Raw genomic sequence first — 13,833 nt, 5'->3', positions numbered from 1 at the left:
GCAAAATGTGTTTCTTGGTGGGTCCTTCCAGTTTCTTCACCTACAAATCAGGATAATAGTATTTGATCATTAAATATAAAGTTAGTCTATTCAAAAGGCCCAGTAGAATTCCTGGCATGGAGTAGACAGTCAATAAATGAGGCATACCATTATCATTTATCATGGGGATATGGTCAGAAGGGTTTAGTCACAGCTAGTTCTGCTGTGACCACTCTCTTTCTTTGGGTGTGGCTGGGGCAAGGACACCGCCAAGTAGAAAGCTGCCTGAAATACTTTTGCTTAACATTAGCCTCTGCCTTTCATGTTATTTGTAATCATTCTTCTTATCACCATAAAAACACTTGAGTTCCAAATATATCTCATGTTATCATTTTCTGACAATGAATACAGTTGGCATTCAATATCTGATCAATATATGTACAGCATAACACTACAATTGTTGTGAAAATATAATAAATGTTGATTGATAAATCATTTCTATATCTGATGATATCAAGACTCAGTGTTGTTACATAATTGATCTCCATCCCATTATGGTCTTACATTTTAGTCATTGTTTCTTAGCTGGTGTTTACAGGTGGTTTCAGCTTTTAATCGTAACATTCAGTATAGTGTAGATGCTCAGAGCACTGGGGGGGGGCGGGGGGGGGGCGGGCCATGACCCAGCCCTTACTAACTGGGGAACTTAGGACAAGGAGCTTAAACTTTCCATGCTTCAGAGTCATTATTTGTAAATTGGATAATGCCATTTAATGTATGGTGGTGCTGTTGAGTGTTAAATAAAATGATCTATGTAAAGAGCTTCTCAGAACCTTTACATAGCAGGCATTCAATGCAGGATGGTTGCTGATGTCACTCATCATGGAAATAAGAACATGGAGACAGGGTTCAGTCATATTTTCTCTTAGTGAACTCATTTTGGTTTCTTTTAAAAAGTTATAATCATGAGACATATCATTTCTGGCTGAAATAAGTCTTTTCAATCACCTAGTCTAATCCCTTTACTTTCTAAATAAAGAAACTAAGGACCAGAGGACGGGTGTGTGTCCAAAGTCACTGTAAGTTAATGGCAGATCTATACATTTAATATGTTTTATTACAACACAGTTCAGAGTGTATTTGGCACCCCCTGTAGCCTAAGAAATCACCCCAAAATAAATTGCTAGTGTTCACTTGCCTTTTCTTTTTTTCTTTTTTTGGTTCTATCTGGCTCTTTTGATAAATGACACACAAAGGGAAGGAAAAAACTCTTAAGTAATTTAAGATTATAACTTCAGCAAGAATTTCTAAACAGTGCTGTATTAGTTAAGGCACTTTTTTAGCTTTATCCTAATTGTACTCTTAAAATGAACTCTCAAAATTATTTTCTAAACGAGTGTGCAGCTTAAAAATAAACTCATTACACATTTTTTTAAGGTTGTGGATTTTGTAAATGTAAAAAGTTCATTTAAAACAGAAGTTTCACGAAATAAGCTAATATCGTGCCTTAACATCGTTTTTATCCCTGAATGAACACTGCCACAATTGCTGTTTTAGTTTTTAGGGGGGGGGGTACTATTTTAAAATGTATGCTTTAAATACATATATCTAATTTCCAGAATAATTCCACACCCCCTGAAATCAGTATATTTCATTGAAAGTACTTCGACGCAGCAGTTATTTTGGAACATAGGACAAGTTTATCTCAACCCTCCCATTATTACCTATGGCGCGCCGCTTGGGGTCGGTTATTTTCCAAACGAATCTTTAAAATTAAAGCTAGGATTCGGTTTCAAACAGGCAGAAAGAGGAGAAAGGAAACTTTTCCTTCCGCTCATTCACTTCTCACCTTCTTTGAGATCAAGCATCTTTGGAAGAGGCGCCTGGCAGGCACGCCACGCTCCCCGCACAGCCGCAGCCCAGCGCGCCCACCTCCAGCAACAGGTGCTGAGCAGCGACCCCGCGCCGCCACCAACGCTGCGGTGCCCGGTCACCGGGATGCTCGGATGCTCGCAGCACCTCCCCTTCCATCAAAGCCTACCTGGCCCCGGAGACACCGACATCCGCGCGCCCTGCTGTCCCCGCTGGTCCTCCCCTCGCACACCCTCGCTCTCGCTCTCGCCTGCGTCCACACAGCGCCGGGGTTGCTTATTCTTTCTCCTAGTATCGGGTCCTCCCCCTTATCTTACCCCCAACCCCCGCCTCCTCCCTGCTCTGTCTGCCCCAATAGGACCAGAGGCTCCCCGGGCTGCGCTCACCTGACCAGCGGAGCGGGGGTGGCCGCCCAAGGCAGTGCATCTCCATCTGCGCAGCGGGCAGCCAGGTCCGTGCTCCAATATCGGGAACACCCTGCCTTGACCATCTCTAATGGACTCTTCCAGCAGCTAGGCGCCGAGGCTGACCTGCGAGCGCACAGTGATGCCTACCCTCTGTGCATCCTGGCGGGCTGTGCAGGGAGCAATGCACGCTTTCCAGTCCTGGCTTTGACTAAACTTTCTAGACTAACCCCTTAGGCACAAGAAACCCCCTCACCTAGACAGCGGGGCATTCCACCCCTAAGCAATTTCCGATTTTCTTTCTGGGGAGATAACACATCTACTGAGTCTTTTTTGTTCCTAAGCACATGTCGTTGACTGAAGTATCCCTGAACTGTTCACCCCATTAGAATTTGCACATAAACTGATGAAATACAAGAAATGAGGAACCTACTCCTACATACGCTTATCTGGTAAATTATCTGTCTCTTCATTTATAAAATAGGATTGTTATTTCATTCCCAACTTTTCTCTCCATGAAAAGCCAACTTACTGACTTTCAACAAGGGAATTATCTTTCTTTTAAAAATATACATATTTTTTTGCCGAAACCGGTTTGGCTCAGTGGATAGAGCGTCGGCCTGCGGACTGAAAGGTCCCAGGTTCGATTCCGGTCAAGGGCATGTACCTGGGTTGCGGGCACATCCCCAGTGGGAGATGTGCGGGAGGCAGCTGGTCGATGTTTCTCTCTCATCGATGTTTCTAACTCTCTATCTCTCTCCCTTCCTCTCTGTAAAAAATCAATAAAATATATTTTAAAAAATATATATATATACATATTTTTATTGATTTCGAGAAAAGGAGAGGGAGAAAGATAGAAACATCAATGATGAGAGAAAATCATTGATCAGCTGCCTCCTGCACACACCCGCCTGGGGATCACGCCCACAACCTGGCATGTGCCCTGACTGGGAATGGGAGGCTCAACACTGAGTGAGACACACGCTAGCCAGGCATAATTATGTATTTAAATGAATTTTCCCATTAAATATTTAAAATAATTTCTTTTCATTGCCATAATGTGATTGTACCTCTCTTTAATATCTGGATATTTTTATATGATAAAGAAAAGAATACACATGTAATGACTAAATAGCTCCATGAAATGAATATTAAGATCAAGTAATAGCCAAGTGTATTATTGCTTTCTATCAAATAATCTCACCTTCTTACAAATTTAAATATACACACTAGTAGTATTTGGTTACACATATTCTATTTTTCTTATGGCCATATGCAATATTTTATTACATTACTAGGGGCCCAGTGCACAAAATGTGTGCTCGGGTAGGGTCCCTAGGTCTGGCCTGCAATCAGGGCAGATCTTCCCCGGCTGCAGGCTGCCGGCAGCCAGCCCCCCTCCCTGCTGCCAACATCAATCGCCCTCTGTGTGTGGGGCAACTGGCAGGGCAATTGAGGCTCCGCTTGTTCGCACCCGCCTTGGCCTGGCGCCGCCTGCATCCACCGCCACCCACCCCAGTTCCCCCTTCCCCATCAGGCGATCAGAGCCTGAGGGCTGAGGGCAGCCCCGGCATTGAGCATCTGCCCCCTGGTGGTCAGTGCACATCATAGCAACCGGTTGTTCTGCCATCTAGTCGATTTGCATATTACACTTTTATATATATAGATAGATACATTAGCAAAGAATGATTTAAGTACAATTTCATGTCCTGTGAAAAATATTTTAAATCTTTGTCTTCCCAAGTTAAAAATATTTTTCCTCAAGAAATCTTTTTACAAAAAAAAATTGCTGAGACTATTTTTAGATTAATAATTGTTTCTCTGAACAAGGAAGATGTCTTAGAGCATTTTCTCACATTTTAAAAGGAACTTACCCATAAATCAAATACAAATATATATGGAATTTTTAATCTTTTAGGAACAGCTAATTAAGATTTTTTCCCCTAGTTGCCTCTGGCTTAGGTGCACTGTGTGTGGTACTTCCCATGGTTTTGCATTTTGCTTTAATGGCAGGGGGAGGAAACCAGCAAAGCTCAGAAACCACACTGCATATCAAAATGTCACCATGGCAGCGTTTGTCCACTTGTCAGAGTCCTTTTGAAATGACTCAGCCATTCATTCATTTGAATCAATATTGGAGCTTTCAAGATTTATTACTTGAGGTTTTGGAGCAGGTGAGGCAAACAAACCCTTCATTCCTAACATTAAGTTGTAGTTGGGCCAAGATTATGATTTCTGTCTAGCCTTTGTTTATAGAATAGACTATAAGGTTTCCACTCCTTGCATAATTATCTTGTAATAAGCTTGCATTTACATGCCTGCTAATACAGTGAGAAAGAATTTAAAGTTTTAGAAAACATCCCATGGGCTATGGTAAACTTACCAAATGTTAAATTCAAATAGCGAATTTCCTGGGAGATGTGGAGGAGGGAGCAAAGAGGAGAGATGTAAAGCTTTTTTAAAAAAAATATATTTTATTGATTTTTTACAGAGAGGAAGGGAGAGGGACAGAGAGCCAGAAACATCGATCAGCTGCCTCCTGCACACTCCCCATCGGGGATGTGCTCACAACCAAGGCACATGCCCCTGACCGGAATCGAACCCGGGACCCCCGAGTCCGCAGGCCAATGCTCCATCCACTAAGCCAAACTCGCCAGGGCAATGTAAAGCTTTTGATATAAAATCTTGAAATCTTTGATATAAGGTTCTTTAAATTCTATTTATATGTATCCCATCTTAAAAAAAAATTAATAAGAACCAGAATATGCATGCTGTCTATTAAATCTTTCTCTTTAATACTGTCCAATTATTAATACTTTCTCCTTTCGACAACTATAAAAGTGACCTTTCTATTTTAAAATACTGTGATTTCTTCAAAAACTTTCTAATAATCATATACATTCCTAGTGGACTGGGTCACAAAATGAATCTGACATCTTAACCCAAGCACTCACTGCATGTATTTTCAGTTATTGCTGAGCTAAACTCTGTGCAGAGTTCAGTACTGTTCGAAGATGAAATTATGAGAAATTTTCCTAAGTATAGATCTGCCTGACAAAATCCCAAAGCGTCTTGGAAACTTCATTGACATATTGGGCCAGGCTACAGTGAGAGAGGGCACACTTCTCTTCAGTGTTGCTCCTTCAGCACCCTTCCCAGGCCTGAGGAGTCTCCCACTTAGCACCCCATGGCCTGCACCACTCCTAGTGGGATCAGCATAGGATGCAATGCAGTTATCCTCAATGGAGTGAGTCTACCCCAGATAACATGATAAAGTCGTCTGAGCTGGGTTATAGGATCTGTTGTCCCAGAAGCTCCAAACTCTACCAAGGACTTCTCCAATCTGAGGTAATGTTTATTTTACCAATGGCTGCAAGCAAACAAAGCTACTGCAAACAAAGCCCCACTGTCTTATTCCCACATGGGTGGGAAAATCAACCCAGTTGAAGAAATATTTGTCTGATGATGTTTGAAAATGATGCAGGACATTGCAAAGTTTATATATGTGTGGGTGCCTGGTCCACTTAATACAGACATCCCTGCCAGCAGCTTTAGACTTAAGAGTGAAGTGCTCTATCTTTCCAATGTCCAGCCAGCTTTCCTAAGTTAAACAACTTCAAATAGTCATAAGAATTTCAAATCATACTGAAAGGCATATAGAGTACTCTCTGTAGTTTCTGCTTAAGGTGATGAAAATTTGTGGAAGTAGGTAACAGTGATGGTTGCACAACATTGTGAATGTAAGTATTGCCACCGAACTGTACACTTAAAAAGTAGTTCATAGTTTCGGGCTCAATCCCCAGTAGGGAGGCGTGCAGGCAGCAACCGATCAATGATTCTCATCATTGATGTTTCTGTCTCTCTCTACCTCTCCTTTCCTCTCTGAAATCAATAAAAATATATTTTTTAAAAAATAGTTCATTAAAATGGCAAATTTTATGTTATGTTTATTTTACCACAATTTTTAAAATCAATAATGTTATATATGCAAAACCATTACACATTTTAAATGGGTGACTTGTATGGTATATGAAGTGGTTTTCAAGGAAGTGGTTTTAAAAAGGGGGGGGGGGGGGCGGGGAAAGAGTACTCTGAAGAAAACTTTAATGCTCTGTCCACAGCTTGTATATATGTCAGGTCATATCAGAAAACTTACACTGGAATTGTCTCATTTTTCAGAAAAATCAAAATTCTTTTGAGTTTTCTTTTTTGTAGGGTTCTGAGAAAGTAATAAGGTGGGTTGTTTTTTTTAAGATTTTGTTTGAAAGGGTACCAGAAAAATACAGCTTCACCATTGTATTAAAGCAATCCCACATAGAATATTCCCAGACAAAATGGAGTTCTCTATTAGTCCTTAGCTTTTCTCTTTTCTTTTTCTAAAAGCAAGGAAGTGAATGGTGAATATTTACTACAAGAAATGCTGAGCTGGTTAATTTCTGATAATTATAAAATCACGGGTGGTCACTAGTTCAAAGAAAAGCTTTCCCAAATAAAACCCAAGTATGAGCAGAGACTTTAACTGTGTCCCTTTATCCATTGCCAAAATGTAGTATCAATAGAACAGAATGTGAAAGCTGCAGCTTTGATATGAAAGGTACTGAAAGTATTCATCTTTTGGTAGTTGTTCTGCCACCATATGGAATCAAATAAAAGGAAAGAGAATTATGCAGCATCAACTTGAATTATGCAATTGCAGAAAGGGAAAGGCAAATCATTACCAGATGCATCTCTGCATACATTTTATTATAATTTTTTTTCTTTGACATCACCAGGCACCCAATGCACTCTACTGGCAGGGTGAAGTTATTGAAAATAATACAAAAGAAAATTTTAAAGTAACATTATCATTCATTTACAACAGAGAAACACTATTAGAACATTTAAAACATCAATTTTAGCCTGAACCACATGAAATTGATATTTTTTGTTAAAATGATCAAACATTGGCAAAATGGTTGAATAACAGCAAGTTCATGTGATTCAACCTAATACCTAATTTTCCTCCTAATTTAAAACTGTAGTCTGTTCTGTTCTTTATTATCACCATTCAGTAGAATAAAAGACATTTATTTAATTTTTATGTAATTTTTTTTATCCTCACCTGAGGATATTTTTCCATTGATTTTTTAGAGAGAGTGGAAGAGAGAGGGAAAGACAAAGAGAAATATCGATATGAGAGAAACACATTGATTGGTTGCCTCCTGCACACCCCCAGCCAGAGCCGGGGCCTGGGAAGGAGCCTGAAACCGAGGTATGTGCCTTTGACCAGAACTGAACCCAGGACCCTTTGGTCCATAGGCCAACACTCTCCACTGAACCAAATCGGCTAGGGCAGTGGTGGGCAAACTCATTAGTCAACAGAGCCAAATATCAACAGTTCAACGATTGAAATTTCTTTTGAGAGCCAAATTTTTTAAACTTAAACTATATAGGTAGGTACATGGTTATTAACTTAATTAGGGTACTCCTAAGGCTTAGGAAGAGCCACACTCAAGGGGCCAAAGAGCCGCATGTGGCTCACGAGCCGCAGTTTGCCGACCACAGGCTAGGGCAATTTTTATGTAATTTTTTTTTAAATTTTAAGTTATTTAACTTTTTAGCTCTTTATGCAAAATGATTCCATAAATACATGACTCAATTAATGTTCCTTTTCTCTCCTTCAATTAAGAAATATTTTTCAGTTGGATATACCAAAATTTCCCACTTGTTAGTATATTTGGGCCTGCGCTCAGCTGATCATGAGGCACTTAAAGGGACACCTTCTCTATTGGAAGTGAAGGAAGACACTCTTCCCAGACCAGCTCTACTCTTATATCCTTTCTACAAAATGATGATGTATGCTAAGTAGCAGGCTTCTTCTCTCTTCTACCTTGAGAGACCCAGAGGCAGGTACCTTGGGTCTGTTGAGGGATTGGAGGTTCTGAGTGTGAGGTCTATGGCTCCTGGGGTGGAACTGAGCAAAGCTTGATCCTAATGGGACTAGAGGGCAAAGGCAAATCCTACTGTGGATGATCATGCTCCCACCAATTAAAAAAAACACATCTTCTCTAAGGTCTAGAGCAGTGGTTCGCAAACTTGGCTGCACATTACAATCACCTGGGAATCTTTTTAAAATCCTGATTTCTGGGCCTTATCCTCCGGAAATTCTGTTTCTTTGTTATGGGGTGGGGCCACAACATTAGTAACAAAGCAACAGAATTTCCGGAGGATGAGTCCCAGAAATCAGGATTTTAAAAAGATTCCCAGGTGATTCTAATGTGCAGCCAAGGTTGAGAACCCTAGAGAGAAAGAATAGTGCTGGAAATAGAAGATAAAGCCAAAGGTTAAAAGCTGGATCATCTAGGAACAGTGTTGAAAGGAGAAGAGAGGGACAGAATGGGACTGAGTTGGAAGAAATAAAAGACCTTCGATGTGGAGTGCTGCCTGTACAACCTAGTTTAAGGATGTAGCAGTAGGGGTGGGATAGGGAGAACAGAATCAACACCCAAGCAAGTGCTTGGACTGTGCTCAGACAACTGCAGTTGGCTCCCTCTGTAGAGATAGAATTTGGGTGGCATTACTGAAAAAATTTCATGCTGTCAGTGATAATCTACACCATCCAACAACTGGAAGAGTTCTGTTTGCAGTTAACACAAAGGCTACACAGCACACTATTCTGGACATTTTCCCAGGAGAAGAATAACCATTAAACAACTGTTCCTAAATCAGAGTCAAAGGTCGGAGGCAGTCCGGAAGTGACTGAGAAAGTTCTTTTCCAGAGTTTAGTATGAGACTAATATGAGGAGGAAATTTTGGAAAGGAGCTCAATACATCAGTAACCAGTTCACTGAATTCAGTTTACTGATTAAAACCTGTACTGTTAACCATTCTTTTCTGTCTCCAGGATGAAATCTTGGATGGATCCCATGTTTCACATTCATTTGTAATTATTAGCAAATAGTCTCATTTTCAGATGATACAATGCAAAGCTTAATTTCCCATTTATGCTTTGAGAGTTAGTTCTGTGCTTGCTTGAGCCTGATCCAGGTTATAAAGCCTAAAGTGCGGAAGGAATGTGTGGTCAATCTTTTTCTTGATTTGTCCCAATTCTTATACTTATCCCTTTTCATTATGCTCTTTTATGGCTCCTTCAGAGTTGGAAAGCAGGGAAATAGATATGTCGAGGAAAATGAAGATTATTTCCAAATTGAGTTCTTAATACTGTCATCTGTGGGGATACCTGACACAGGCCCTGTTTTTCTGGGCAGGCCACTTGCCATTAGCCTTCCATTCCCTTCCTCTGGCAGTCCATTACAGATCCTTTTCAGTCCATCGCAGGAATGAAGGGGTCACGTCCTTCCTCTAGGTATGTCTTTTGGGTGTGGTATCTTTAGACAATTAAGACCCTTTGGTCATACCCACAGCTGGTCTTCAGAACACCATACCTTTCCCTTGCCATTACTCCGAGTGCAGGGCAGAGTTCGACTCACGTTCCAATTGTTTCTGGATGAGTCAGGTACCAGTCCCTTTGTCCCTCAAAGTCCATGTCAGGTTCTCCAAGTGATTCTGACTCAACACCAGTTTTGCCTATGGGTGGTGGAAGTGGAATGCCTGGCTCTTGTCAGCTCCAGGGAAGGAATTTAGACAGCAGTGTGGGAACAAAGCAAGCAAATTTATTAAGGAAGCAAAGCAAATGGGTTTATTAAGAATACACTTGGGCCCTAGTCAGTTTGGCTCAGTGGATAGAGCATTGGCCTGCGGACTGAAGGGTCCCGGGTTTGATTCTGGTCAAGGGCACATGCCCCGGTTGTGGGTTCGATCCCCATTAGGGAGTGTGCATGAGGCAGCCAGTCAATGATTCTCTCTCAGCATTGATGTTTCTTTCTCTTCCCCTCTCCTTCCTCTCTGAAATCAATAAAAATATTTTAAAAATAATAATACACTTGGCATAAATCATAAGCATGCAACTCAGCTAGTCTGAGTGCCCCACCTGGTGGAGATTCAAGAGTTTTATACTCCCCCTACCCCCATATGTTTCAAGGTTCCCCTCTCCGATAGGATAGATTTCAAAGTCCCCCTTTTCATTGTAATGACTTTTCCCAGAATTTGTGAGAACATCTCCCGATTTTATCTTGGCAATTACCAAGACTGCTGACTTATTTGTTCAGTGGTGAGATAAACTCCCCTTTTTTTCTTTTTTTTTTTTTAAATATATTTTATTGATTTTTTACAGAGAGGAAGGGAGAGAGATAGAGAGTTAGAAACATTGATGAGAGAGAAACATCGATCAGCTGCCTCCTGCACAACCCCTACTGGGGATGTGCCGGCAACCAAGGTACATGCCCTTGACCAGAATCAAACCTGGGACCCTCCAGTCGGCAGGCTGACGCTCTATCCACTGAGCCAAACCAGTTAGGGCTCCCCTTTTTTTCTTTTCCCCTTCCCCTCCTCCTGCCCTAACAGCTATCTTTCCTACCTAAAATCCCCCAAATGCTTTTGGGGTTTTGTTTTTTGTCCCCCAGACTTTATCTGTCCTTGGGATTAGCTGGCACAGGTGGTATTAATTGGGTCTTTGTTCTCTATTTTCCCAGGGCAGGGTGATTTAAGCTATGTATTCTCTGGTTGGGGAGGAGAGGTATAAACCATTTGCTCTCAAGTGTCTTTGGTTGGGGAAGATATAAGGACTTGTGATTCACAAGCTGGCTACAAGCTGTGCAAACTGTTTGGCTTTGTTTTATTTTCTTTTTTCATTTTCCTCATTCCACTTGCCCAGGAATTTTCCTAGCTTCTTCCTATCCTGCCATAGTACTCCGACAGCTCTCTCCAAAGGAATTCTCACTATGAGCGTCAAGACCAATCGCCTGGCCTCCACTTTTATGCCCTGAAGGTAGATGATGACTTAAGAATCGCAAAATCAGTTTCTTCACAAAGTAGTTTCTAAAACTATCTGCATTTAGAACTATGCTCTACTATTTACTAGCTATATGACCCTAGACAAGATACTTAATATTTTAGTGTCCTTATTTACAAAGTACTGAAATCTTAAGAAATAAAACAATAGCTATAGCATAGGTTGTTTTAAAATTAAATGCATTAAGTAGTTAGAAGAGTGCCTGATCACGAATAATAAAGCAAACTCACATCATGTGCCTTCTGATAAGATGTGCTGTGAAATATCTAACATCATTAATGTGGGATTCATGGTAAAAAATATTTAATCGGAATCTAATCATGAAAAAATAATCAAACAAATCCAAGTTGAGGTGCATTCAGCACAACTGCAGTCTATATTTTTCAAAAATATCAAAATAATGTAAGAGCAACACTTTAGGTGGGGGAGGGGAGCTGTGGAATTCTTTTGGATTGGATTAAGACACTAGAGAGGCATGGCAACTAAATGCATTGCATAAACCTTGATTAAATCCTGTATCTCATTTTAAAATAAATACACACACACTCACACAGAGAGAGAGAGAGAGAGAGAGAGAGAGAGAGAGAGAGAAAGGATAAAATCAGGGCAACCTTGGATATTTAGCTATTAACTGAATATTAGAAAATAAAATTGTATCAGTATTATATTTCTTAATAGTTATGTTGTGGTTGTGTAAAAGAATGCCTTTGGGCAGTGCCCTCAGCAGTCCTGGATCTGTCTCTTGCTTCAACAGTGTTTGGACGGGAAAGACACAAAGATGCCCCTTCTTCCAACCTCCGGCCACTCTCCTGCATTTTATCCAGTCACCACCTTCAGAGCCAGCTCTGGGATCAGCCAACACAGAGGTGTTTGTTTTCCTACCTTAACTCCTTATTGCCGAACAACCATGAGCTCCCAAATTCGTCAGAATTATTCCACCAAGGTGGAGGCTGCGGTCAACCCCCTTGCCACCAGGCATCTGCGGGCCTCCCACACCTACCTCTCTCTGGGCTTCTATTTCCACCGTGACGATGTGGCTCTGGAGGGCGTGGGCCACTTCTTCCGCGAGTTGGTGGAGAAGAAGCGTGAGGGCGAGGGCGAGTAGCGTCTCTTAAAGTTGCAAAACCAGGGCAGTGGCTGCTTTCTCTTCCAGGACGTGCGGAAGCCTCCCCAAGATGGGTGGGCCAAACTCAGGACGCCATGGAAGCCGCCCTGGCCTTGGAGAGGGACCTGAACCAGGCCCTTGTGGAGCTGCAGGCCCTCGGTTCTACCTGCACAGACCCTCGTCTCTGTGACTTCCTGGAGAACCACTTCCGGGATGAGGGGGTGAAACTCATCAAGAAGATGGGCGACACCTGACTCACCTCCACAGCCTGGCCGGACCCCTGGCTGGGCTGAGCGAGTATCTCTTCGAAAGGCTCACCCTCAAGCAGGACTAGGAGCCTGTGGAGCCCAGAGGCCTTTGAGGGGCCCCTCTGCATTCCCCTGGTGTCTGGCTTTTACCTGAGCCTTTTCACTAAACTACTATCCATTCTTTTAACCACACTGAGGCCCTCTCCCATGCATTGGACCAAATAAAACAATAAAGCTTTTTGGAAAAAAAAAAAGCCTTTGTCCTTTGGAGACATATTGAGGTATTTAGGGGTAAAGTGTCATGATGCCAGTAGCTTATTTTCAAATCGTTCCTCAAAAATAATAATTTAGTGCCACAATACATAATAAATCTCTTAGAACAGTATTTGGCACATAATAATAAGTGTAGATTATGTATTATTAGTACAGATACTTAGACAACAGAAAAAATCACATAATATTACTCATTTGTTAAATTGAATGCACTGAATCATGATTTTCTAATTCCCTCTTCACCCATCACCCACCTTTTCCAGCTCCTAACACCCATCTTTCATTAACTTCTCCACTCCTCCCTCTAGACCACTAATATAGTTCCTAACCTAATTTACATTTTGGTAGCTAATATGATGAGAAGATGTTTTTCTAAATATGCTTTAATCTCTAACATTTAGATTCACAGCTGACATATTATAAAATCTTTGTACCATCAAACTCATACAATAACATGGCTTAGATAATTTTAAGGCTACATTTTATGGAATAGCTTTGTGGATCTCAACCATTTTAGAGTCAGGATTCTTTCATTCTCTTAAAGATTGAAGACTCAAGCTTTTGATTACTTATAGCTATCAATATTTACAATATTAAAAATTAAAAACAAATAACAATTTAAGATATGTATTTATTAATTCAGTTAAAAATAAACCCATTTCATGTTAATGTAAATAATATATTTATGAAAAATATATGTCCTCAAACATAAATCTCTTTTTAATGTTTGGCTTAATAAAAGACATCTGTTTTCTTTTTAAAATAATTGTAGTAACATACACATGACATATAATGTACCATTTTAACCATTTTAAAGTGTACAGTTCAGTGGCATTTAGTACATTCACAACCATCACCACTATTTTCAGAACATTTTCAGCACCCCAATAGGAAAACCTGTACCCATTCTTCATATTTTCTGATTTTCTTCAGTCAAAACAGCATATAGCAACAGATTAAATGTACAGCAGTGTCATTAGAGCTAATAAATGCTTTTAGCAAAATTGCATATTACATGGTCAATACATAAAAATCACTGGTATTTCTGTACACCAGCAATGA

At 40.7% G+C, this 13,833-nt stretch overlaps 1 pseudogene; it reads left to right on the top strand.

The window, feature by feature from the left end:
• Positions 1-12,052: 12,052 nt before the first annotated feature.
• Positions 12,053-12,584, top strand: LOC139008115 (ferritin light chain pseudogene; annotated as a pseudogene).
• The last annotated feature ends 1,249 nt before the right edge of the window (positions 12,585-13,833 follow it).

This window comes from Myotis yumanensis, unplaced genomic scaffold (genome assembly GCF_028538775.1).
Source record: "Myotis yumanensis isolate MYYU_CA2020_CCGP unplaced genomic scaffold, mMyoYum1.0.hap1 SCAF_4, whole genome shotgun sequence".
Lineage (NCBI taxonomy): Eukaryota > Metazoa > Chordata > Mammalia > Chiroptera > Vespertilionidae > Myotis > Myotis yumanensis.
The sequence above is the reverse complement of the archived record's forward strand: the minus strand, read 5'-3'. Positions and strand labels throughout refer to the sequence as shown.